Source organism: Gavialis gangeticus, unplaced genomic scaffold (genome assembly GCF_001723915.1).
Source record: "Gavialis gangeticus isolate Ggan-Ray unplaced genomic scaffold, GavGan_comp1, whole genome shotgun sequence".
NCBI classification, from domain to species: domain Eukaryota; kingdom Metazoa; phylum Chordata; order Crocodylia; family Gavialidae; genus Gavialis; species Gavialis gangeticus.
The window spans coordinates 111,965,389-111,971,073 of NW_017729031.1; positions in this window are offsets into that span (position 1 = coordinate 111,965,389).

Here is a 5,685-nt window from a genome sequence, read left to right on the forward strand (position 1 = left end):
GGCTAAGGCCACCTGAGCCCCAGTTGCAAGGAGCACCAGTGTGGGCACCGGCAAGAAGCCCGGAGGGTGCTCGTGTTATGCCCCAGGGTGGGCACACATGAATATGCTATAGAGACAAGCCCCAGGGGAGGGCGATCCTATCGAGGCGGGCGCCCAGAGAGAATCCCCGAGAGGGCTAGCGAGCAGGGGGGCACCAGTGAGGGGCACCGGTTGCATGACAAGCCTGGGGTGCCAGTGAAGGGCGCCAGTTGCGTGACAAGCCTGGGGCACCAGTGAAGGGCACCAGTTGCGTGACAAGCCCAGGGGCGCCAATCAGGGCGCAGAAAGGAAACTGACCAGACCACTTCAACTCCATCTGCGAGGCTTGGGCTGCGGTGTAGGGGAGGAAAAGGAGCCGCAGGTAGCACCCCCTGTCATTGGGGCGTGGAAAAATGGGCAGCCTCCCGCTGATTACAACCATCTTCTAATCAACTAAGATCAAGGCGTGGCAGGCGAGTTAGCAGGCAGTTGGCCCATTACAGGAGGGCGGAGCCACTCCCAGAAAGGCTCCAATATGGATACATCTGTCACAGTCCCCTATGAGGCCCCCTCCATCCCCTTATAGTGTCACCCAAGCCACCGGTAAAAACAGCAAACCAAAACACAAGCCCCTGGGCTATAACATAAATCCCAGTCATCCGGCTATAACATTATTCCTGCCCCACCAAAGGTGCTCCATCATTCCCCCCAGTCTTGAAGCTGTACCCACAGTCTGGCCTCTTCCCTCTGCTTGCACTGGGAGAGTTCCTTCCCCCATGGCTGCCGGGAGGGAACTGCCTGCCTGGTCTCAGCCCTGAGATTTAAATGTGGGCCAGGCCCTGCCCCTTCTGATCAGCTGACTGCTGGCAGGTGTGGGTCACTAGCTCCCTCTGGTTGCCCTAGCAACCTGCATCTGGGTAGTTATCTCCTTTCTACAAGTAGCAGGCACCTTAGCGTCCTGCTACAATCCTCTTTAAATTGATGGTATGGACAGATATAACAATTGTATCAATATCAAAGGATACTTTTACAAGTTGTTAAGATGCATGTGCTATATCAGCATGAACCTGTAGCGCTACAAGTGTAGCAAAACCATGCCAACTGTAACCTGATTCATTCACGGGAGTCTTAACTAACTTGTATTGCTCCAAGATCATACAAACGTAATAACTGCAGTAACAGTCTACAGTGATACTGCATTATTCAATTAGCCTTTTTTAAAAATGCCATAATAGTACATACTAAAATTAACACAATAATATTGGAAGGGATATAAAATGTCATTATTCAGCACTGGAGGAAACTTGCCTAGATGTACTTACAGGTGTTACATTAGACTGACCTAATTAGGGTTAGATCGATCTAAATGCTTGATCGTCCAGGCATGCAAAGGGCTTAAATCACCCCAAAAATGGCATGCCCAATCTAAGTTAGTTCACGTGAGTAGGGGCACTAACTTAAAACAAGCTCAGGTTAACCCAATCTAAGAAAGGGTTCTCTGGAACATCAGTAGGCAGAGGCAGCACATGCCTGGGGATGGGAAAGCCCAGCTCCTCACTCCAGCCCCAAGCCTGAGCTATTCCCACCCCACTGGTCCCGACTGTGCTATTTTTAGCTCCCCAATGCCCCCCCCTTGAGTTACCGACACTGAGCTCCCCACATGACTCCTGTGAGCAGCCAACAGCTGCATACACTGCTCCATATCTTCATGCATGGGTACATCTACATGTTACCTGACGGCAATAAGCAATGGGCTATGGCAATGTACAGTGCTCTACAGCCATGTACCAATCATGTGTCTACACGTGATCACCAGCTACATCGCTGTAGCGGTGCGCTCCTCAGGTATAGTGCATCACTATGGCGATGTAGCAGTGAAAGCTTGGTGTAGTAACCACCCATACTCCGCCATGCTTTAGTACTTCCAAAAGGAAGTACTAAAGCATGGCACCGTAGCAACATTACCGTATGGTAACATGTAGACACACCCCATAAAGCCTAAAATAAGCCGCATGAATGTGACAAGCAACTGTAATACACCCTGGGAATATATATCCCATATTTGCCTCCTCCCAAGTTTCTTGCACCTTACTTTGAAGCAGCTCATACCAACCACTGTCAGAGACAGAATGCTGAACTAGAGAGACCACTGGTGTGATTCAGTGTGTCCATTCCTATGTATCTATGTCACAGTTTACTGTCTATTTTAATATATTAAAACAAGTTTAATTTTAATAGTGTACATATAAAAAAATTCATGAAGAACGGGCAAATCCAAATTCTATTCCTTGCAGGTATCTACCTGCAAGTCCCGGACCTTTCAACTGCTCTTCACCTGCTGAATGGATCAGGCACCCCAAATGGGATGCCTGATTCCATTGTTCAGCTCCACAGTTATCACAGCAGTTATTGAATATAATTCTGTAAAATAGTTTATACACAGATAAAATTTGTGAATGATAGTATATACAGCACTGAGAATGTGAATATATTTGTATACAAATAAAATCAAAACAAAAAAAATTGTAATAATACTTGTATATTAGTGAGAGAACTTGTAAACATTCATCTTCTTAGTGGTCCCACATCTGAAAAGTTGTTTTATCCCACTGTTTTATTCTAAGTTATTCCAGTTAGACTGTAACACATTTTTCATCAAAACTGGCCATAGTTGAAACTAATATTTGGGTGTTAGTTTCATTGGTGTGTCATGCTATAAAAAACATGTTTGGGATGAAAAGCTGGTCCTGCTCCTCACATTGGGTGCATCCACACATGCAAGCACATGCAGTTATAGCAGCTCAAATAGAAGTGGTGCAAATCTGAGCCAGGGCTTTTTGCCACAGTGTACATGCTCAGATATGCACTTTGTGGTGGAGCAAATTGTGCCATTTGGGGCAAAGAAACCTGCCAGGATCCTCCCGGATCTGCAGCCAGGGGGAGATAGACCCTAGGACCAGCACCTGTGCTGTCCCCAGCAGTATAAAAAGCTTCCCTGTCCTGGCCCCAGCAGTACAAAAAGCTGCCCTGGCAAGTAGCTCAGGGCTACTTGCTCTCAGGAGCTTTTGGGGCCTAGCCAATTGGTACCTGGGCACACTACCCCTTGTCCCAGCTGGACAGCTGCAGCAGCCCTGAGAGTTCCCTGCACCCTCTACCCACTACAGCAGTCTGGGGTCGGGGGGAACAGCAGGTGTCCTCCCTCCTCCAGCCCCCTGACCCCTTACTTACGGCATTGGAGCCCTGGTGCTTAACACACAGCCTGGCAGGCCACGCGTTTCAGCACCAGGGTGAGGAACCAACCACAGAAATGGTCTGGCAGCCAGAGTATCTCCATGGAGGACCCAGCCTTCAGTTGCCTCAGGGCATAGTCCGGGACTGTGCCCTGCCCTGCTTTTTTTAACTTAGTTATTTTTAGACCCCTGGATTTTTCTCATGTGTGGAAGATTTTTTTGTTCCTGCACGTGCCTCTTGCCCTGCCTCAAAGGGGTTTGAGATGGGGCAAGAAGCACGTGTGCGTTCATCTGGATGCACTCATTGGGGTCAATGATGCAGACAACAGGTCCCAGCACTGCACTGCTCCCACCACCTCTGTTTTTTTCACATAGATTCATAGATGTTAGGGGCTGGAAGGGACCTTACAAGATTATCAGGTCCAGTCCCCCTGCACTTCGGCAGGAAAGACTGCTAGGGTCAGATGATTCCAGCAAGGTGGGCATCAAGACGCTTTTTGAGTATCGCCAGGGTGGGTGACTGTACCACCTGTGGGGCGAGCCTGTTCCAGACCCTCGGAACTCAACTTGTAAAGAAGTTTTTCCTTATCTCCAATCTGAAGCAATCTTCAATTAGTTTGTGCCCATTGTTTCTTGTTTTCCCCTGGGGTACCTTGGTGAACAGATGCTCCCCCAGGCCCTGATGTGTACACCCCTAATATACTTATAGTCTACCACCAAGTCCTCTCTGAGTCTTCTCTTCTCCAGGCTGAACAGTTCCAAGTCTTTAATCTCTCTCTTATGACCTGTTCTCCAACACTCTAATCATGAGCATGGCCCTCCTTTGGACTCTCTTGAGCTTCTTCACATCCTTCCTGAAATATGGCACCCTGAACTGGACACAGTAGTCCAGCTGCAGTCTCACCAAGGCTGAGTAAAGCAGGAGGATGACATCCTTAGTCTTGCTCAAGATGCATCAGTAGAGGCATGCCAGTGTTTGATTAGCTCTGCCAGCTACGGCATCATGTTGGCTCATGTTCATTCTGTAGTCTATCATGACACCCGGGTCTCATTCAGTTGTGGTGCTCACAAGTGTTGCACTGCCTGGCCTGTAAGTGTGTTGCAGATTATTTCTCCCCAGATGGGACACTCTACATTTCTCCGTATTAAATGTCATCAGGTTAAGATCCACCCACTTCGCAAGCCTGTCCAGGTCAGCCTGTATTGCCAACCTAGTTGCTGGAAGATAATGCTCTCCTCAAGCAAAAGTGCCCTCAGGCCTGTTTTATATGTTCCCACACAGGGCTACCCTTGAAAAGTATCTAGAGGCTGCACCTGGTGCAGAATGCAGTGGCCCACCTTCTGACAGGGATAGGTCACTCTAGCGTCTGCACTGGCTCCCAGTAGCTTTCTGGGCATAGTTGAAGGTGCTGGTTTTGACCTATAAGGCCCTAAATGGCCTGGCCCCTACATACCTAAAGGATGGCATTCTTCCTTACATTTCATCATGTTTCCTAAGGTCAGCCAAAGGCAACTTCCTGCATGTACCATAGTATGTCAAACCTGCTTGGTGAAAATGTGAAGGAAGTCATTCTTAAGAACAGCTCTTCAGCTCTGGAACTCCCTCCCTCTTGAGGCCCACCAAAGCAGAGGCAGGCCAAATACAACCTATGGGCCGGATCCAGCCTGCCAGGCACTTTCATCTGGCCTGCAATGCCCACCAATTAACTGTACCCACCCAACCCTTTCACCCATGACAGTGGGATCAAGGCACTCATGTAGACACACTCCACTTTGCGCCTTGCTCCCACCCTTGTGGGCGGCAGGGCTCGGCCCCACCAGCACACAGCTTCCAGGCAGGGCTCCTACTGCCATTGCTGTGGCTGCCAGGGGACCTGCTCAGCTTCCCCGGCATCCTGCTGCAGCTGGGTGGGAGTGGGGAGTGTGGGGCTGGGGGTGGCAGCAGCATGAAGCCTGCCTCCGAGGGGTGGTGGCAGCGCAGAGCTCAGGTGGGCAGGGTGTGGGTGTGAGGGAGGATGGGAGTTAGGGGTGGGACTTCTAATCTCAAGATGGTGACCAGGGGGTAGGGCAACTGTCAAGGGGCAGGACTACCCATGCAGCCCTTGACAACTCACTAAAACTCATTAAGTGTCCCCTCAGCAGACATAATTGCTTGCCCCTGCACCAAAGCCTGAGTCAGGACATCTTTTGGAAGGGGTGCAAGCTTTTCTTATTTAGGCAGGTGTTTAGCAAACAAAGCTAGTCTGAGATGTTGTATAGGGGCCTCTATTTTATTTTAGTATTTTAGTTTCCCTGTTAAGTTGTTCTTTTCTCTTACTGTAAGTTGCCCTGAGGCTTTGTTGGGAAAGGAGCCATATAAATTGTATAAATAATAAACTAATACATGTAAACCATCTGCAGAGGTCCCAGAAAAGCCACTATGATTCCTGGAGAAATC